Below are 22,554 nucleotides of genomic sequence, written 5' to 3'. Positions count from 1 at the left end.
AATTTTTAACAAAGTAATTGAGAGCACTTGTTAGGAAAAGAAAGTTATTTTTATAAATTCTATAAAACAGCATAGCCACTGGAAAAAAAACAATGAAATTATGCAACTATCTCACACTATAAGATAGATTCAAAATGAATTAAAGATCCGCAAATAAAACTTAAAAAAAGAAAACAAAAATATATAGAAGAAAGCATAAGTGATAGACTCCATACAACTGGTTTTAGAAAAGCTGTAAGAGAGTTATCCAAAAGGCAAGAGAAACAAAATCAAATATTAACAAAAGTTTGTGCATTTTTCAAATTGAAAATATCTTGCACAAAAACCTATCATTTAAATAAAAACACATTATACTAAGTGGCAGAAAATATTTATACATCATATACCTAGTATAGGTTCAATATGCAAGATATTCAAAGAATACAGACAAGAAGGCAACCAAATTAAAAATGGGCAGAATATCTGAGAATATATATATTTTCCAAGGAATCATACAGGTGACCCACAGAAACCATAAAATTGACCATAATATCATAGCGAAGTGCAAATAAAAACACCATCAAAAAAAACCCCAAACAAACCCCAAACCTCATATCTAAGGTAAGTGTGTCCTAGATAAATAAGACAGAGATAGAGGTTGGAGGGGTAGTGGAGAAAAAATGAAACCTCATGCACTATTGGTGATCATGAAAATTAGTACAAAAGGTATAGAAAACAGTCAAGATTTATTAAAATTTTTAAAACAAATCTACCATATAATTCAGTGATTCACCTCTGATTTAATGAACATTAAAAACAAGTAATATAGAAACTGTACATTCTATGTTTATTGTAGCACTATTCACTGTAGACAGGATATGGAAACAACCAAAGCACTTTTAACCACTGAGAGAATTTAGGAGATAGACAGAACAGGATATTATACAGATAGAAAAAAAATGAGGGTCCAAAAAGATTAGTTCAGGGATTAATGCTGTGAAAGCTGATGAACCCTGCTGGAAATCTGATTTTACTCTACCCTCTGAAAATCAGAGGGGGTCCTAGAACAACCTTTGTCACCCCAAAAAAAGAATGAAGTAATCTCTGGCACTTCTGACACTACCTGAGATGCTTCATATACAGCAGCCCATAATTTGAACCTCTTACTCTGTTGGCTAGAATTATTGGCAGGGGCTGAAACAGACTGATTGGAAGATAACCCTTCACTACAGTAAAATTAATAAGAATTTTTAAAAATTATAAAAGAGGTGTAATTTTGTTATTTTGGACAATATGGACAGAACTTTGTGGGCCGAAGCCGCATGTTATAGATGAAAATGGAATTTTTCCATGACACACCAGACAATATCTCATGGCACACTAGTGTGCCCCAGCACAGTGGTTGAAAAATGCTGCTTTACATCCTATAATATCCTTGGTTATAGCATGACCTTGAATGTGCTTATTCCCTGTAACCTCAGCACAGTATCTTAGAGAAGAACAGTACATACTTAGTATAATATATACATATTTCTCAGAAAGGATCTCTGTCATTAAAGAGACTTAATTACATTTTGCAACCACACAGTTGTCCAAACTGACTACACACACACACACACACACACACACACTAAAAAGTTCATGCGATCGAATTTAAGTAAATATTTAGCAACCAATTGATCATCACTGGAGCCAAACCTTAGCTCTTGGCTTTGCTTTTCTACTTGCTGGCTCTTTAAATTTCATGGATTTTTTTTTTCCTTTCTTCACTTTGTTATTCTTTGATTTTTATTTTCCTCACCCTCCACTCCCTTTCTTGATCTTTTCTTTTCCCTTGCTGTCCATACCACTCTTCTTTTCCCTTCATTTCTGTTTTTTCTCTCTCTTTCTCTTTTCTTTCTTTCTCTCACATCCTTTCCTTACCCTTACCTTCTCTCATCTCCTTTAAATTTTTTTGTATATCAGTTTTGTATTCCAATAATCAAAACTTTGTGCAGCTTGGATTGAGAAACCAAAAGGAAAAACTAAAAATACTTGGGATTCTGTGTTTTTTTGTTTTGAATGAACCAAGAAATAACTTTAGTGAGAAAGATGTCGGAACCCTTGATGGACTGAGCTTGTAAGTAGGGCTGTGTGATAGAGACCTATTCTCTTAAATATTTGTCTGTCATTTTCTTTAAATGTTTTGCCCCTGAACATTTCTCTATCATTTTCTGTAAATGTTAAGAATGATTACAAATATAAAATGATCATTTTCACCTTTTCCCTTCATAAATATACATGACTTCATTTTCTAGGAAACTCCTAAGTGTATATCTAAGACATAGAAAAAGAGAGAGAGAGAGAGAGAAAGTTACAAAACCCTATCTTACTATGAAACCCTTCATCCTAAATATGAAAACAGATCCAACTATGTCTTTATAGCTTGTGCTTTTTAGATGTGCTTTTCTATTAAAAATTCTTAATTAATAAAGGCATTATTTTTAATTTTTATTAACTAGTCCAGTCAATGATTTGAAAAAGTTTCTTCAATATTAAAATGCAACATTACTGCTACAGTTGTGTTATTCCAAAGACCTAGTAAAAAATATCCATGCAGTAAATATGCCCAGTGCACAACATAGCCCAAAACAGAATTAAGTACTCTATTTCACGAACATTATTTACTATCTATATTCTCCAAATGAACAGTTCAAACTAACATGAAAACATTATAATGAAAAATGATCACATTCAAGTTTTTTTTTATTTTTTAAGATTCAAGAAATGGCTTACTTCACTCATCTTGGATTAATGGGCTACCTGCTATTTCCATGACTACTGAAAAGTAATTTTCTATGAAAATACTGCAAGGCAGATCAATTTTTAGAACAAATGTCCTTGAAAATACCTCTTTGATTTTCATTTAACTCACAAAGAACCATTTACAGTCCTTTTCATGCAAAACATCCTCTGATATCACTTAGTCCCAAAGGAAACTAGGTAATGAAAATGATGAAAATATGTCCTCATGCGATGGTAGCACAACTTACAAAACTTAAGTTAGGGTGAAAGTGTGTGTTATACATGTTCTTGACCCTGCTAAAACCCAGTACCCTGTGGTTACCTAAGTACTTCAAAGTAGAGCTTCCGACACATGTAAGCACCATGGGGTTGTCCCAGGGTATTCCCCAGCACCTCAGGGTCCCAAGAGTATTGTATCCTCAGGTCTTGGATGTACTACCAGTCTAACTGAGAATCTACAGGAGTATCCACTAATGATAGGGGGGATACTATTCTTAAAAGTATACTTAGATAATCTCCTATCCTTCTAAACACTGCTTGGAAAGTCACCCCAAATTTTGGTGAGCAGGAAGAATTCAGAGGAGAAAATAACAACAACACAGTGTTAAAATGCAGGATCTTACAAAAGAACACAAGTGAAATAATATATCTTGCTTGTCAAAGATAATCTGAAGTGAGACTTGTAGATTAATCGTGGCATTGAATATATATAGTAAACCATGTTCAGACTGTGTATTTAGTGAATGCTTTGAGTCAAATCTAGTTTTAGGTAAGGCTTATAAACAAGAGTGCCAGCATCTCTTGTGATTTTACAGTGAGAAGTAGAAAAGGAAACAGAAAGAGGCATCAACCATCACAACCATTCCCCACTAACAAAAAACATGCAAAGAAACAAAAAACCCAAATCATACTACAAAAGAAATAACACAACAACCCAAAACAAAAACGGGGAAATGTTTTTAAGCAGGGAATATAATTTTAGACAAACTAAATCTATCATTGCTATTTTGTTGGGATATTTGGGGGCTGTACTGGTTTTCTTAGCTAACTAGACTAGTGGTTCAAATGCAAGACACAAGGATATGTGCTGCTCAGATCCAATGGTGCCAGGAATTACCTGGGCTACCCTACAGATGCTTCAGACCCCCATGGCTGCACCCCTTATTTCTGGAGGACCACATCGTGACAAGAATTAAATAGATGTGTGCTAGTAAGCACCATAACTACTATATTATCTCCCAGCTCCTAATCAAATGAAATCTTATGATAAAAATACAAGCTGGGATCAGAAGATATAATACAGGTATGAAGGTGCTTGCATTGCATTGCAGTCAATCTCTGTCCCTTCCCTGGTACTATATTGTCCCCAGAGTAAGATTCTAGAGAGCATGTAAGTTAAAGGAAGACAGTTTACAGAAGAACTTTCTTATTTTTTTTTTTGAGCCACACCCGGCGGTGCTCAGGGGTTACTCCTGGCTGTCTGCTCAGAAATAGCTCCTGGCAGGCACAGGGGACCATATGGGACACCGGAATTCGAACCAACCACCTTTGGTCCTGGATCGGCTGCTTGCAAGGCAAACGCTGCTGTGTTATCTCTCCGGGCCCACAGAAGAACTTTCTAAAGGAAAGTTCGGCAATTACATGTCTACCAGTAGCATAAACTCTTCCTCTCTTGGAGTGCTCTATTATTCCCATATTTCTAACAATACCAAGGATATGTGTGATAATTAATGCTGAATGGAAAATTTAGTATGAGAAAATAGGTTTAAGTTTCCGTTTACGTGATTTTGTTTAGATATTACTAAGTCCATTTCAATCCTGAAATGTTAAAATTCCTAACTGGCACTGTATGTTGGAATGCTGAATATCCTTTTTGTTTTAGGCTACTCGGGTTTCCTAACATATTATATAGTATAATAACATATGTTCTATATACAGTATATGTATAATATATATTTTATAGGCTTTGGCCAGATAGTTCACAGGCAGGATGTTTGCCTAACCTGGGCTGACCTAGATTTGATCTCCATTACTACATAGGATCCTCTGAGGGCTGATACCTTAGCACAGATGCAGAAGTTAAAACCTAGATATGGGTATGGCCTCAAAACAGAGAGTCAAAATATAAGAGATTGGCTAATAGTGTTACAAGCTAGAAAGGAAGGTAAGCTTCTGTAACCTAACATTTTCTTCTGTAACCTAACATTTGCTAGAATGCTGACTGCTGCTGATGACAGGCCTGAAACCTAAGGGGCAGACCCAAACCTAAGGGTATAGATCCAAGATAAAAATGGGGCAATAAGTTCCAGGAGCTGGCCTTGTGAACAACCAATTGCCTTGTGGTCAAATACCAGTAAGTACCACAACGATCAGGGCATTCATATAAGGCTGTAGCCCCCTGATATAAAGATCAATCTTGTATTTGGAAAGTCCCCAAATTCACTATAAAAAGTGCTTGCTGTAAAGTGGTGGGGTTGCCATTTCTGAGGAGATGGTCTGTAGCATGAAATAATAATTTCCACCTTTTTTGAAATATAAAAAGAGCCTTTTGTAATTTTGACTCCACCTTTAGCCAAAAGTGGGTTAATATTTTCATGCAGCAACGTAATAAAGTGAAAATTAATATACCAGCCCTTTTCAAAAACATAACATTTTTGCAAAATATACTATACACCTGTAACCTAAAATTCTATTAATGCTTTTTTACCAAGCACTATTCCGGAACTTTCATGTTTTTATACTTTTAAACTATATTGGGGAAACCTTTTGTTCCTATACCTTTCCTATACACAAGTACTACAGCATAAATGCTTAACATACATTTTAAAAACAGGCTAAGTACATTAAAATACACAGTAAAACATTTTGCAATTGAAAATATTAACTATGAAAGACAACAAAACACATTTAAATTATAAAGAAAATGACTAAGACAAAGATGCAGGTGGTTAGAAATTAGATGTTTAAATGGGCTAAACTGTATTACCTCCCTAATTTTTTTTTAAACCACTAACTTACTAAAACTTATCCCATCACCAACTATGAGTGAAATATATGACTACCCGCTTAGTCCCTACACCTAAAATTATAAGTCCAGATGATTAATTTGTTCCACGCTGATCTCACCACGTGGCTTCTGTAAACTTTGTGCACGCCGGTTCGCTGGAGCCATTTCACCTTTGTGATTTTGAGGGTGGAGCCGAGCCGCTGCTTGGAGCTTTTCGCCGCTTCTTTGATGCTGGACGGGCTTCACCGCTGCCTTTTCTTTCCTCCGGGCGCACTTTGGAAGCAGCTTATGGCCCACATCTTCACAGGGCGCTTTTGGATGTCCAGAGTTCCAAGTGATTTAAACTAAAAGTTCAGTCCGAAATTTCCAAAGTCGAAATCCAAATTCAAGCCAAAGGTCATTCTCAGAAAATCAGTCCATTTTCAATAGTCTTTTTTCTCCTCAGTTTCCAATTTAAGCTTTTAATCAGTTTTTGTACAGGCCGAGGTTTTTGTTTCTTGTAACAAAGTCTCAGTTCTGGGCCTGAGCCTGGGCTGGAGGTGATGCAAGCTTCCACCTCTCTTGTTTTAATGGCCTTTGAGCCCCCAGATGGGGGTGTCGGCCATCTTTGAAAATGGCTTCACGTGGTAGCCCAAGGTTTTGGGCTCACCACAACTGAAAAAAGCCCAAATGAAACTGAAAAGCAGAAATCTCACCATCATAGCTCTTTTCTTGGGTCCAGGATTCAGGTCAGAGTTCAGGCGCCATTATGTAGCATGAAATAATTAACGATGGGGCTGGATGGCGATGGATGGAGGCCTTTGTACTTAGGCCCCAGCCACGTGGCTTCATCCCCCATGCAGCCGGCGGGTCCCAGGCCCAGGTGAAACACGAAATCACTCACTCACATGCAGGCGTCAGGAAGCAACAACTTTATTTATGCCCTATCCACCACATGTGTGTGGCCTACTCATAACCTTTCAAGCATTCAGCCATTCTAGGCTAGCCCTGCGTCTTATCTCCTGTTAGCCATCTTCCCTTTGGGCTCCATGCTGGTTCAAGACCAGAACACAGAAACCCAAAGCCAGCGAGCTCAGCAGGGCCGAAAGGGCAAAGAGCCAAAAGCCCCGAATCCCCTGGTTTCCCGGTTTATCTACCTATTCCAAGACCCCTCCCAGGAATGAGCCGGGTCTTGCAGGTAAGGTTACACCTATTATCCGGTTCCCAAGACCCCTCCCAGAAATGGGTGGGTCTCAGATAGGTACCCTATAATGGTCTACCCCAACATGCTGGAATAAAACTACTTTGCATTTGCATTTCTGTCTGTCTCCTCTGTACTTTGTGTGACAGATCCTGAATTCGGAGCTAACAATAACTCAAGATGTAGCATTTGTGAGTAAACTACCACTGCATGGTTTGAACAGCCAATGTTTATATTCTTACATTTCTGAAGAAGTCTAAGAGATCATAGTAGGCTTTACCAGGTTCTGGTTGAAGACCTCTTCCTTACTTGCCTTCTCACTTTGAGCTTACATGAAAGACATGAGATTGAAGAATGATGAGAAAGAAGAGTCCCTCTATTTTTCCTTCTCATTTTAAGTTAAGCAATTGCAGTATGAAGGTCCCATACACAAAATTAGCTTTAATCTCAGTTATTTCCAAAGACCTTATCCCCATGACAGTAGAGATTAGGACTTCAAAACATGAATTTGGAAAATGAAGAGGGTATAAATATTCAAGTCAATCACATTATTTTAGTCATTAAAAAATAATCTGTTGTAATAGTTCTCAACCTATTTTGTTTGTTTGTTGTTTGGGCCATATCCAACAGTGTTCAGGGCTTGCTCTGAACTCCTGGCTCTGTGCTAAAGAATCACTCCTGGAGGGCTCAAGATCCATATGAGATACCAAGGGGCAAATCTGTGTCAGGTTCATGCAAACCAAACACAGTTTCTCAGTGACAGATTGAAGATTTTCTTTATACTTAATTTTTTTTTTTTTGGTTTTTCGGGCAACACCCGTTTGATGCTCAGGGGTTACTCCTAGCTACTCGCTCAGAAATTGCCCCTGGCTTGGTGAGACCATATGGGACGCCTGGGGATCGAACCGCGGTCCTTCCTTGGCTAGCGCTTGCAAGGCAGACACCTTACCTCTAGCGCCACCTCGCTGGCCCCTATATTTTATTTTTTACTAGATTTTAATATCGTGGTTTACATAGTTGCTTAGAATGCATTAGTTTCTGCCATTCCATTCCAACATATATCCAAAATTAATCCTACCATTAGTGTAAAATTCCCTCCAGCATTGCCCCAAGATTCCTACCAACCTCCAAGCTTGCCTTCTTGGGGGGGGAGGGGGGGAGAAATCCCGCCCTATGCATCCCAAAACTGCAGAGGCACGGCTGGGCTCAGACCACTCCACATGCCAGGATTTCTGGGTCTTTGACTGGTATGTTGGGGGCTCTGGGCAGGACAGCTAGCCACAGGTCCCCTGGGCTGAACTCCTAGTCCAGGGGTCCAAGATCCCCCCAAACCTGGTGGGTCTTCTGGGCCACACCTGGTTAATCGGGCCCTGGGGGGAGGGGGGGGAGAAATCCCGCCCTATGCATCCCAAAACTGCAGAGGCACGGCTGGGCTCAGACCACTCCACATGCCAGGATTTCTGGGTCTTTGGTATGTTGGGGGCTCTGGGCAGGACAGCTAGCCACAGGTCCCCTGGGCTGAACTCCTAGTCCAGGGGGCCAAGATCCCCCCAAACCTGGTGGGTCTTCAGGGCCACGCCTGGTTAATCGGGCCCTGGGGGGAGGGGGGGGAGAAATCCCGCCCTATGCATCCCAAAACTGCAGAGGCACGGCTGGGCTCAGACCACTCCACATGCCAGGATTTCTGGGTCTTTGACTGGTATGTTGGGGGCTCTGGGCAGGACAGCTAGCCACAGGTCCCCTGGGCTGAACTCCTAGTCCAGGGGGCCAAGATCCCCCCAAACCTGGTGGGTCTTCAGGGCCACGCCTGGTTAATCGGGCCCTGGGGGGAGAGGGGAGAAATCCCTCCCTATGCATCCAAAAACTACAGAACCACGCGGGGGCTAGCGCCCCCGCGCGTACTTCATATATTAAGAGTATTCCTTTCTGTTATGTTACGTTTTACGTATCCAGAATCTTTATTTTGTATTGTGCCCTTTCCCACATCTCTACAAAGCTCTTTTTTATTCCTTTACTCTCTATCCCCCCCAAACATCTCTAATCTACATTACTCTTTTTAATCAGTAGTGTACAAGCGTTATCACAGACCAAAGCCGTGCATTGTGTGTAACAACCCTAAACTGTTTCAAGATACATAAAATGGACACGTATTTCTTTAGAATATTTTGTTTTTTTTTCTCTGACAGCTATAATTCTTACTAAATGTTGTCTTATATAGTGATGATTCTAACCGCTTTTCTCCTTCTCTTTTTGAGCTGTTTAACAAGGAATCTTAGAGAAAGAGTCCCCCAGATTAATGCTTATGATTGAACCATAATTGTTCTTATCACCCCCTTATGGGCCAAGAACACCACATGGCATTGCTCCTTTTTTGCATAGGCACATTAAAATGGGAAAATACTATACATATAAATAAGATCCTATCTAATAGAGATTGGTACAGACAAATCTTATAGTGCAAAGGGACCTTACACCCTGAACATTGACATAACGACCTGGCACAGACCTCAGAAGAGAGGGCATTTCCCTGAACCAGGGGAGCCATCCGCAAAACATCCAGGCTGGTCTATAGCATCACCTGGAAGCAATCCTCTACCAAGGAAGACTCTACACTGCTCAGACATTGTCCTGCTCAAAAGAGACTTCCATTAACACTGAGAAGACTTAACAACAACAACGATTTGCTTACAGGACAGGGCTCCCTGCATTGCCCTTTGATTGTAAAGTGAAACCAGAGGACGCTCCACATCCTGACTTCAATGTTGGATATACAGATTCCAGGATCTTAAATACAGAAGCTTGATACCAACAACAGAGACTGTGTGAAAAATATAAGTGTGTTGGCACTACAGACAATGTCTTGGATTGGACGATCTAGCTTGCCTGGAGCCTAGAGTTGGTCTTGTGCCAGGAACCTTCAGGGATCGGGTCTTTTTGTATTTAGGCCAAGGTTATTTCTTTCCATGTCCCTCATATTTTGGTGGGCCTATGCAAACAACAATTGCCACTCTAACACCATTTTTGCTGTGCTCCTTTGACTTTAATCCTTAAAAAGAACCCAGTTAAGATTTGAGGTCAACTTAAGCTAATATGCATGAATATGGAAATGTAAAAAAAATGCTATGCCTGTAATGTTTAAGGAGTTATGTAAGTTTTATGGCTTTAGATTGCCTTGTGTGCTGTTAAGAAATATTATAGTGTGTTACAATCTTAATGTTCTTTGGATGAAATTTCAAAGTTGGGATATCAGCAAGGGGACTTCTGAGAATTATGTTATGTATTGTCCTTCCACTGTAACTTTACCTTGTCCTCTTTCTTTGCATCCTTGTTCTCATAATTAAAAATAAAAAAAATTAAAAAAAATAATAATAAAAAAAAAGAATTTATTTTATAGTTTGCTTAAAACTAAGTGAAAAGGAAATTATCGAAAACAAAAATTACAGCAAAGGGAAATTTGTAAGAAAAAATTATTGTACTTGCAGTGGCTTAATTCTTTATCTGAACATTTGCTAAGCTGTTTGTGGCTAGTTGAATATTTTCTTATTGGTTTTGTTAATCTTAGGTGGCTTCTATGCTACATTGATATCTAAAGTGGTGTGTCCTACTTGGGATTTAGAACTGAAAAATTTAGAGGTAATATAATGATGCTTGTATGTATGTGGCCCGTGGTCCAAGAATTCTGAATTCTTTGGTTGATGTGGTGACAGCTGTACAGTTTGACTATGACTGCTAGGGCTTCCAGAAGGACAAAACGGGGAAGGAGGAGGTTATTTGCACATACTGCAGCAAAATCCTGGAGCTCTCAGCCCAAACACCAGTATTCTTGATGTTTTGGTTTGTCACGGATTTTTGATGAGATCAGTGATAAAGCAGTGAAGTTGGTTCATTGGCATGATAGCAACTGTGGGTTGTGGGTACAACTGCTGTGGCGTCAGTAGGGTGAGTGTATACCCTACTTCTCTTCTTGAGAGTGTCCCAGTTTTCTGTTGCAAGGCTGTTGTAACCACCAATTTTTTGCAGCTTCTTTTACATTTCTTCCAAGAATTAAATGAATGAATGGAGCCAAGCAGATCTTGCAGCATCAGTGAGAAGTGACTTCAGATTAAGTATTTTATAAAGAAAAAATTTTCTTATTGTTAGCCTTAAAGAGGATTCCCCCAACAATAATTCCAGTTTCTGGTATTCATATCTTTTGCTCATACATCCTCAGATGTATTGATCTTCATGAGCAGAGTGCTGATCAGCAAGTGACTATCTAATGGTCCATCACTTCCAAGATTAATGAAACCTTGTAAAAGACTGTGAACTTCATGTTAAACTTCAGATCTTGTTAGTGCCCATTCTGTTAAATTGAGGTGTTCTTTTAGGTATAATGTCACCAAAAATTTGAACTTGTCCAGAAATTCAAAGCAATATTCTTTATGCTATAAATTTTAGGGACATGTACTCACTGCCAGGCCTCCTGGAAGAATGAAGATACAGGGAAAACCAGGTGTCTGTACTTGCTCAAAAAAGCCTCTGGTAATATCAGCCAAAAACTTGGTGTACCTGAAGTGTGGCCAGATTGGTGTCCTGCAGAGTATTGTAGAGAGTCCATGATGAGACAGGCCATCGGAGAAATGATGATTGTGGGTAATGGAGGCAGCGAGTGTGAGTTTGGCAGTGTGGGGACTTGCTTTCTCTTCCTGTGATGGCCAGTTTTCTGCTTTGTGGGCTCATGTATCCATAATCCTTCACTCCATTTTTTAAAAATTATTTACTCTGGAAAAACCATGTTATTCGAAGTTTTGTGTAGACCTTCACACAGAAAAAGAATTGAGTTACAAGATCAATAGACACACATACATGGATTGCCAACTAACACCTGATTTGGCTTGCAAGTGTATTTCTCAGGTCAAGATCTCAGATAATCCAAACTTAATTACAAGTTCAAGAGAAACTCAGAACCAGGTAAGTTATATTAATGGTTACCAGATTCCTGATTCTTAGAAATAGTGAAATAACCATCTGAATTGATTTAAGCTGTTGAACCAGTGGGGTAGATTGCTGTATAGTGTTAGACAATTAACATTCAGTGTTTTGGGGCCTGAGAGTTAGCACAGCATCCGGGTATTTGCCTTGCTTGTGGTAAACCCAGGACAGACCTTGGTTCAATCCCTTGCATTCCATATAGCCTGAGCCTGCTGGGAGTGATTTCACAACCAGGGCTAACCCTGAAGCGCTGCTGAATGTGGCCCCTAAACAAAACAAAACAAAATAAATCTTTAAGTCTTTTACTAGATAGTTACAAACCATTAATTTAGGTTGGCCTCAATGAATGCTGAGATATCAAAGGCTGAAGTTAGAGTTGAGAAGTTCCTTATAAATATGTTTATATATACTGGAATGCAAGAAGGATTATTAAGGAAACGATAACATCTCAAGGAACTCTTGCTACCTCCTCTTCTAGCTATAAGACTGAATTATTTATAATTCAATAACAGATAAAACTTATCATGTAAAAAATGAATCAAGGAGGCCAGAGCAGTGGCACAGCGGTAGGACATCTGCCTTGCACTTGCTAACCTAGGATGGACCACGGTTTGATCCGCCAGCATCCCATATGGTCCCCCAAGTCAGGAGCAATTTCTGAGTGCATAGCCAGGAGTTGGGTGTGACCCAAAAACAAAAAACAAAAACAAAAAAAAAATAAATCAAATGTCAAGAACTATTTATAATAAATGTTAAGGTATTTTATTTTAAGAATTCTAAGTTATTTCAGCAGGTATGGTTGTGAGGTGTGTATGTACTTAAATGAATGCTTTTGTTTTATTATTAAATAGAAAGAAGAATAGTTTTAAGTCTTATCCATACTAGTACCTGAGGCAGTAAAATGCTGCTTCCTGAAAGCCTTTGCTCAAAATGCATTTCATTATTGGCACAAAGATATCAGAGTGACAACAATGAATCTTTCCAAACACAGGTAAAATTTTAATTACAAAATTTTTTTTTCTGGTTGGGCTATGTTCTCGCAAATATATTTGATTAACTGATTGTTATTTGCACAGTAGACATTTTTAATATTAAAATATTTTATTAAAACACCATAATTTATAGGTTCTTCATAGAAGGGTTTTAGACATTCTCTGTTCCAGCATCTGATCCACCACCAATGTTTCCATGTTCCCTCCCACCATTACCATCCAGCTTCTCTCACCCCAAGCTTGTCACCTTGACAGCCACAGTTTTAAGTTTGGTTGTTGAAGTTTGGATCTCTTATTTTTAGTGATGCTTTGGATAGTCAGCCATAACACTTCTTTAAACTACCAAAGGACTGATATTCCCTTGAACATTTTCCATGTTGCTTCTATTTCCTCCCCGCACCACACACATACAACTTCTTTTTTTTTTTTTTTCTGCCTTTCTCTTCCCTATACACTGGGGCCAAGGGTGACTGATGAAGAACCATGGAGTAATTTCAACTGAGAATATAAAAGTGAACCAAGAACAAAACCTGAGTTTTATTTAGAGTGTGTCAAACAGATACAAAGAGGATTTGTAACTTTCTTTGATATGCTCACATGAAATGTCTGTAGTCAAAGAACTATTTTTGGACTTGAGAAGAAATTCAGGACAAAGGGACATTTTAAATATAAAAGGGAATTCAGACAGATCACAGAGAAGTGAAATCACTATTACAAAGTTCAAAGACACATTGTTCTTCAAATACCAAGAAACTGACTTAAGTCTCATTGGTGACCCTTCTTCAGTGAACACTTTCTCCATTATTAGTAACCAATGGCCATGAGGCCATTATTTTGCCCTCTTTTTTAGAAACTGCTCTGTTTTGGGACACTATTCTGTTTTACTTTCTTGAGACTAAATCCTCTGTAGTGCATTCTCATCAAACAACATTTTCAATTCTCTGAAAATTCAGTGCAGGACATTTTGAATTCAGTCAGGACATCTCATCTCTATTGGCAGAAAATTGGCATCTTGTGTCAGGCATCAGGTCAACTGACCACCAGAGACCCAGGAGAAAAAATGGGTGTGTCATACATTGATTGATTAGGATAAGTACTGGTGACCAGGAACAAGCATGCATATGGGCTAAGGGGTTAAGTATCAAAGACAATGTTAAAGTTTAACCCTAAGGTCATAGAAACAGATGAAATTAGGCTAAGGAAGACTGACCCATCAGAGAGGACATATATATTATCATGTGTTTGAAACAATACTAACAGTCATAAAAGATAACTTTTATGTATTATACTAGGCTAGTTAAAATATATTTTAACTATATTATTTCATTTATTTCTCTCAGCTATTTTTGAATGTAGGCTTAACATTTTATATATAGATGTGAAATACTCAGAGTGTGGGTTGTGTTGAAGGTAACATTCAAATCCTTGACAATTTATTGCCAAATCCTCTTCCTCTATACTGTTCTTGCCTTAGTGCTTTCAGTATTAACCACATTTAGTCTGGAGAAAAATGCTAAGATTACTTTCTTAAGCATATAACTACATAAAGAATCTCAGAATATCTGGCACAAAAACTCATTAGTGTATACTTTTAAGAGGAACTAGAAAGATTGAAAATATTGGGCAAGGTACTTCTTGCCTTGCACAAGGCCTACCTGGTTTCTGTCACAAACATTGGATATGGTCCCCAAATCAGCCAAGAATGATATCTATGCACAGAATCAGGAGTTAACCCCAAGAAGAGCAGGTGTGGCCCACCTCAAATCCCAGTTTTCTCTTTAAGAGAGAATAAAAGTTCACATTGTTATAAACTATATTTCCAAATTATGAACCTCAGACACCGTTGCTGGTCACAAAAATATAGTTTCCTTGGAAGTCAGAGGGATTTTCTCTGTTAAATAAAGAATCAAGCCTACTCCAGAGAGACATTTAATCCAGTGGTAATTTTGAATTTTACTTTTGACAATAACTTTCAGCTTTTTTGTTTGAAATTTGTTTACATATGAAGAAGTAAATAGTTCAGAAACTTGTTTTTCTACCCATTCATTAAGTTATTAATCAATAATATGCTATACCTTCTATGCTTCATTATCAAAGAACATAAAAGTAAATAAGATTCTATTGTTTTTTTCAAATGATGGAAAGTAATAGACATTTTTTTAGAATGTAGGGTGATGGGAAAATGACCATTTTGAGAATCTATAAAAGAGAGAATCTTAAATATTACTTTGGATTTCCAAACTAGCGAAAATGAGTAATATTACCAGGAAGAATATTCAGAGGAAGTTCTTTAAGAAGTCAGCCTGGAAATATTGTGATTTCTAAATTCCAATCACATTAATGTTTTTTAATGTTAGTGATTTAAATCACACTAAATGAAATTGTAACCTAGGAGGACAAAATTTTATTTTAAACTGGACCTTGTCTTTAAAAAATAAAACAAAAGCAAAAACAAAAATAAAAACCTTTGATATGTACCTAAATCTTTTACATTTTAGGATCACGGAAAAACGCCTGCATTTTGACTGTTGTAGCCCAGAAATGTTGAGTATTGGAGCTGAGATTCTAATGATTGTTTTACAGTTCCCAATGCCATGACTTTCATTCCTAAAGAAACGCAGATGACCCCCTCTGTAAAGGAAGTAAGGATTTATGCTTTCTTCCTTACTTATTAGCTGTTCCAAACTTCCTGAATCACTCAAAAAATAAGACTTTTGGGACTGGTGAAAACTCAGAGGGTTCATGGTTAGGATGTAGGAGAACTTTACCCAGTGCAGCATTTTCTGTCTGATCACTGCCTGAAGTGGCCCTGAACAAAACAACAACAAAACTAAGATTCAGGGACCAGAGCAATAGTATAGTTGGTAGGATATTTGCCATGCATGGGACCAACCTGGGTTTGATTTCTGGCACCCCATATAGTCTTATAGCTTTACAAGAGTGATGTGCCTTTAGCACAGAGCCCTGAGCACTGCTAGGCATGCTCCTCCCCAAATCTAAGACTCATAATCACCTAGACACATCTATTTTATTCTTTTCTCTGGAAAAAAAAAAGTTATTCTTAGCAAATTAGCTAATTTGACTATGGATGTGCTTATCCCTTTAATGGGTCTTAAAAAAGAATGACTTTGGGACTGGAGTGATAGCACAGCTGTAGGATGTTTGCTTGCAAATTACTGACCTTGGACAGGCCCGGGTTTGATACCCGGCATCCCATATAAGCCCAGGAACCTGCCAAGAGCAGTTTCTGAATGAAGAGCCAGGAGTAACCCCTGAACACCGCTGGATGTAACTTGAAAACCAAAAAACAAAAAAAAACAAAAAAAAAAAAAAAAAAGAAAAGAAAAGAAAAAAATGACTTTGGTATAGACATTTTGTAGCAAAGCCTTTCCCAAGTACCAGGAAAAAAAAACTGTCTTTTGCTTCAAACCAAGTGAGCTTATTAGGGGCATGTATAACTAATGATGATTAAAGAGGTAACTATACGGGCCGCAGAGATAGCATGGAGGTAAGGCGTTTGCCTTGTATGCAGAAGGGTGGTGGTTCGAATTCCAGCATCCCATATGGGCCCCCGAGCCTGATTTCTGAGGAGAGATTTCTGAGCGTAGAGCCAGGAATAACCCCTGAGTGCTGCCGGGTGTGACCCAAAAACCAAAATCAAAAACAAAAAGGTAAGTATTAGTTAAAAAGGTTATGCATAAAGTTTAGAAATGATTATTTAGGTGATATTGCCTCTGAATGTTGGAATTTTAATTCTAAAAAGGCTAGATCTCAGAAATTACAATAATTTAAGACCCTTCAAAAGACTATAAGACAAACAGATACTGAATTTATCTATGGTATTAAAATTACATGGAAAATATAATCCAAAAAGATTTCTTAGGTGATAATAATTTTAAAATGTTGAATCACATTGATAATTGTATAGATATCTCTAAATTTACATCATTGAGAGCCCTTAAGCAAAAGCAGGGTCTCTATATACTTTTAAAATATTCTATTTACTTTTTTTTCCCCACAGAACATCCTACTGTTCACTCATGTAAATGCTTACAAGGACACTGGGGAACATTGAACCATGACAAAAAAGATAGCCCATGTTCCATTATTGTTATTCAGTCTTTGCTAGTGATTGGCATGTGGAAATTTGGGCAGTGTTAGCAAATACAGCATTTTAAAAACACTTCCAAAAATTTAAATTTTATTTATTTAATTTATGTATATTTTTGGATTTTGAGTCACACCTGGTGGCATGAGGGGTTTCTCCTAGTTCTGCACTCAGAAATCAATTCTGGCAGGCTCAGGGGACCATATGGGATGCCAGGATTTGAACCACTGTCCTATGCATGCAAGGCAAACGTCTTACCTCCATGCTATCTCTCCGGCCCCCAAACTATCATACTTTATTAAAAAAAAAAACACCCCCTGCTGAGGATTGAAAGTGCTTTTAAACTTTTCTCTATAAACATTTAAAAAGGGGTTTGTTTACACATCACTTTTAGTTTTATGGAATGGTTTTCTCAAATCGGAATTGTTGGGCTTCATTTTAGGAACTTACTTTTAGGGGCCAGATCAATAGCACAGTGAGTAGGGCATTTCACTTGCATGTGGCTGACCCAGGTTAGATCCTCGCATCCCATATGGTCTCCAGAACACTGCCAAGAATGATCCCTGAGCTCAGAGCCAGGAGTAATTTCTGAACACTGGTGGGTGTAACCTCTCAGAAAAATAAAAGTTTGCAGAAAATTGGGTGGAGAGAAACTACTGTGTAGAGCACTTGCTTTTCACATGGCCGACCTGAGTTCAAATTTCAGCATTCAGTGTGGATTCCTCCAAGCACTGTCAGGAGTAATTTCTAAGTGTAGAGCCAGAAGTAACCTCTGAGTATGTCTGTGTATGGTCAAAACCTGGAAATGATAAAAGTTTGCCAGAGCCATATTATTATGGGCAAAATATACAATGACCTATCCTAAATCTGTATTTCTAGATATTAGAAAAAGTTCCACCTTGAAAGAAATGGTAAAAATAGTCTTTATATTCTCTTTTTTTATTTTTTATTTCGATCATAGTGGCTTACATATCTTTCACATTAGTATTTTAGGTACATATTAACATTGAACCAGGGGAATACCCACCACCAAATTAGTCCTCCCCCCTTCCCCATTCCCTTTCTGCAGCCCATATCCCCCACCATCACACCCCAAGCTTCTAGAGTAGGTGGTCCCCTCTTTGTCTAGCTTACTATCAGTGATCATACATCTATTTGGTCCTGGTGCCCTCCCTTGTTTCTCCCTTTGAGAGGCTAAGCTAGATAAGTCGAGTTATGTGTCTTTGTTTGAGGGAAAGAAAAGTAATAGAATGGGGTAAAGATTAAGCAAAAAAAATTTTTTTTAAAAATTATAAAACTATGCTGAAAATGGGCGGAGTCCTTCTAGTGGCTATCAGCTTCAGTTTGAGAGAGAACTTGAAAAAGGTAATTGAAACACCATAACAATACAAAAATAAATGTCAAATTAAATATCCAGTGAGCCCTATAGCAATAAAGAGAAGCACCACACAATAGTCTCCGTTCTGAATTCAAATCATGCCGAGTGCAAAAAGAAAGAGAAAGATAAGATAAAATAATATAAAATAAAAAAGGAGACATCAACTTCAATATCTACACCAAAATAAGGACGTCAAAAAAATCAACCAATCAATAAATATATATTTGGAAAAATGGTTATTTTGTGCTTTTTTTTTTATCTTTTCCCCCTACATAGGCACAGTAACTATTGGAGATATTATAGAGGGAATTCCCTTGGCCTAGGAGATACAGGGTCTCTCCATCCCTGAAGTGTACTGTCATGGGATTAACCATAGATTCCTTGCATGATCATTTATTCTCCCCTCGGTGCTTTTGTGGTGTATGAAAGACTTCTGCTTCGTCATGGATGGTAAAATCAATCCTCTGTATCTAGAGATCTTGGTGACTGTGCAGCTCAAGGAATGGAGATATGATGAAGTCTTTCTTTATGGTTCTAGCAGTTCTGTTTCTTCAGTGTCGTTTTAATTAATCTTCTGTAGTTGGTGTTCGTGGTCATTATGTTGCTCCTAGGATGGAGCCTGGGACACAGTCTTTTGTTATGCTTCTGGAAGACCCGTTCACTTGCGGTTGTCTCAGTCAGACCTCTGGAATTGGAGATCTTTTGTTTGTTTGTTTGTTTGTTTTTGTTTTTGTTTTTGTTTTTGGGCCACACCCGGCAGTGCTCAGGGGATACTCCTGGATGTCGGCTCAGAAATAGCTCCTGGCAGGCACGGGGGACCATATGGGACGCCGGGATTTGAACCAACCACCTTAGGTCCTGGATCGGCTGCTTGCAAGGCAAACACCGCTGTGCTATCTCTCCGGGCCCATGGAATTGGAGATCTTGTTTGTTGAACAGATTGTAGACCAAAAGCTAGTTAGAGCTTTTTATTGTTGTTGTTTTTGGTCCCGGGATGTGTACTGTCTAGTCCTGGTTGTAACAACTAGTCATCTGTATGTAGCAATCTTGGTTTTTGCACAGATCAAAGGGTGACATGTCTTCTGATTTTGTCTTATAGTTGGCTGGTAAGGAAGGATAATTTGCTCTTAGATCTAGTTGTTCTCATTTCCTCGTTGTCAGGTTATCGATTTAGAACTGGCATATGTTGGCTGGCATCAGAGCAGCATTCTGAATGCCCTGGAGGGGATTTGGTTCCTGGAGCTGTTGTGGAGAGCTCTGTCATTTCTATGTCTGGATTTCAGGAGTCAAGGCTGGACGGTTGGTGCCTATTTTCCTGTAGTCTAGGTTGGTTCCCCATGACATACATTCAGGGTGAGAGATGTCCCTGTGTTGTTATAAAGTATAAGTTCTTATCCCTAGTAGATAAGAGCTTGTTTTTACATGTAAAATTTCCCCTATTTTTAATATGCCTTTGCAGGAAGAAGTGGTGCTACATTATATTGCTGGTGGATTTGGGGCTAGAGAGAGAAGAAAACACTGAGATAGGAATCCTCCTTAAGAGACAAACCTAAACCACAAACAACCCATACCTATACCCTATATAACCCCTCCCATGTACTATCCCCTCTCCCTCCCCAGACACCTGACTATCCCTTCACCCCTTAATCCAATCCCCAATATCCCCACCATGTTATAACTCTTCACCCTCAGTTCTTAACCCATTAGGCATCAAGACCAACCTCCTACATCAACGAACCAGTACCCAGTTCCCAAGTGAATAGACACCTACTCAAACTTACACCTCGTTCCTGCCAAGAAAGTACAACCAACACCCCAACTGACTCATGCAGTGTGGCCCTCCTAATCACCTCTCATTATTGTGGACTGTGGCTTAATACCGGATTAGCTCCAAAAGGACTCCCATTGCAAGAACTCTACCCAAGACCTCCCTACATGGAGCCCACACTTCACGAGGAAATCTCAAAAGACAATGGGGAAGCCTATACTATCATCATAAGTATAGACCTATATAACACTACCTCTTATACTGTTTCTCCCCAGATGTAATCGCCAGTATCACCTTTTCCCTTTTTCCCCTCCTGTTTCGCTTTTATTATTATTATTATTATTTTATTATTATTATTATTATTATTTGTTTTGTTCTACCTTTTGTTTTTTGATTTGATTTGTTTTGTGCTTCTTTTGGGTCACAGCTGGCGGCGCTTGGAGGGTGCTCCTGGCTTTGTGCTCTGAAGTTGCCCTTGGTAGGCATGGGGGACCATGTGGGATGCTGTGATGTGAGCCACCGTCCTTCTGCAGGAAGGACAGATGCCTTGCCTCCATGCTTTCCCTCCCGGCCCCACTTTATTCCTTTAATTATGTCCTTTATTTAATCCTTTTATTTTCTTTTAAGAAACTCTTTTTTCTTTAGATATGTCTGAGCATATATTTAGTTTCTGTCATGGGCCTGTTTTCTTCTCTCTCCACCCCCAAAATAGTCTTTATATTCTAAAAGTATAATGCTTTGACTTCTAGTGTACATATTTAAATCATGGGTATAATAATTTACTTTTGGGGCCTGAGAGATAGCACAGCAGTAGGGTGTTTGGTCCCCCGGGCCTGTCAGGAGTGACTTCTGAGCTCAAAGCCAGGAGTAGCCTCTGATTGCTGCCGGGTGTGACCCAAAAAAACAAAAACAAAAACAAAAAAAAAAAGAATTTACTTTTGGGTAGGGTAGAACATTTGCCTTGCACATAGGCTACCTGGATTGGATATCTGAAACTTCATATGATTCCTGGGCCACCCCAGGAGTAATCCCTCAGCTCAGAGTAAGGAGTAAACCCTGACTAAGTACCCCTGGGTATGCTGCTTACCCTTAAAACATGGGTTTACTAGCTACCTATACATTTTTCTAATCTATCAATGTTCAGACACTTGCTCAGGGAAAATGACAGTGTAGAGAGTGGAAACTAGTACTCAGTGTCAGCTTCCATGATACCCTTTTGCCTGTTATTATTTTTAGGGTCATATCTAGTGGTATTTATAGGGATCTTATGTGGTGCCTGAGGTGGTTCCATGCCTGCAGCTTCCCAAGCATGTGCCCTGCTTTCTGTACAATGCCTCTTGCTCCCTTAATATCCTTTACTTCCTCCTACAGGAAGTCCTCTTTCCATAGCCTTACTTCTTGTAAGAAGTACTTACTTCTGAACCTACTCACTAAGATACTATTATCTTTCACTTTTTTTTTGTACCTCTTACCCTAGGCTTTTTAAATCAACTTTCTTTGTTTATTCACATTTGAAAGTCTCTTTTTGATTGAGAGGTTTGGGGTTATACCCAGCACTGTTCCTGTTTTTCTGGTTCTATGCTGAGGGGCCTTTTCTGGCAGTGCTCAGCAGAACAGTGTTGGGGATAGAATCAGGGTCTGCTACATGTAAGGCATTAACTCCTAAACTATCTCTCTGAATTCTTTTTTTTTTTTCTTTACCCCCAAGGGGGGGTGGTGCACCGTTCCTGGAGATACTGCAATACCAGGTCAATGCGCGAAGCTGTGGAGAAAGCTCCTCCTCCGACTCCCAGCTCCAAAAATCCATTTAATATATTGTCCTCGGATAGAGGACGCATCATATGTTAAACTGATAAGAACAGATACTACACATGATCTTAGCCAAAAGGCCGAGGAACGATGTTCTCTCTGAATTCTTTCTTTCTTTCTTTCTTTCTTTCTTTCTTTCTTTCTTTCTTTCTTTCTTTCTTTCTTTCTTTCTTTCTTTCTTTCTTTCTTTCTTTCTTTCTTTCTTTCTTTCTTTCTTTTTCTTTCTTTCTTTCTTTCTTTTTCTTTCTTTCTTTCTTTCTTTTTCTTCCTTCTTTCTTTCTTTCTTCTTTCCTTCTTTCTTTCTTTCTTTCTTTCTTTCTTCTTTCTTTCTTTCCTTCTTTCTTTCTTTCTTTCTTTCTTCTTTCTTCTTTCTTCTTTCTTTCTTTCTTCTTTCTTTCTTTCTTCTTCTTCTTTCTTTCTTTCTTTCTTTCTCTTTTCTTTCTTTCTTCTTTCTTTTCTTTCTTTCTCTTCTTTCTTTTCTTCTTCTTTCTCTTCTTTCTTTCTTTCTTTTCTTTCTTTCTTCTTTCTTTCTTCTCTCTTTCTTTCTTCCTTCCTTCCTTTTCTTTTCTTTCTTTCTT

The 22,554-nt window shown here is 38.5% G+C and overlaps 1 non-coding gene across 1 annotated transcript; it reads right to left on the bottom strand.

Annotated features, from left to right (window-relative positions):
• Positions 1-21,878: 21,878 nt before the first annotated feature.
• Positions 21,879-22,068, bottom strand: LOC126026508 (U2 spliceosomal RNA). Its single transcript, XR_007501754.1, has one exon. It is a non-coding gene; the product is annotated as a U2 spliceosomal RNA (small nuclear RNA).
• Positions 22,069-22,554: the final 486 nt, after the last annotated feature.

This window comes from Suncus etruscus, chromosome 13 (assembly GCF_024139225.1).
Source record: "Suncus etruscus isolate mSunEtr1 chromosome 13, mSunEtr1.pri.cur, whole genome shotgun sequence".
Classification (NCBI taxonomy): domain Eukaryota; kingdom Metazoa; phylum Chordata; class Mammalia; order Eulipotyphla; family Soricidae; genus Suncus; species Suncus etruscus.
The sequence above is the reverse complement of the archived record's forward strand: the minus strand, read 5'-3'. Positions and strand labels throughout refer to the sequence as shown.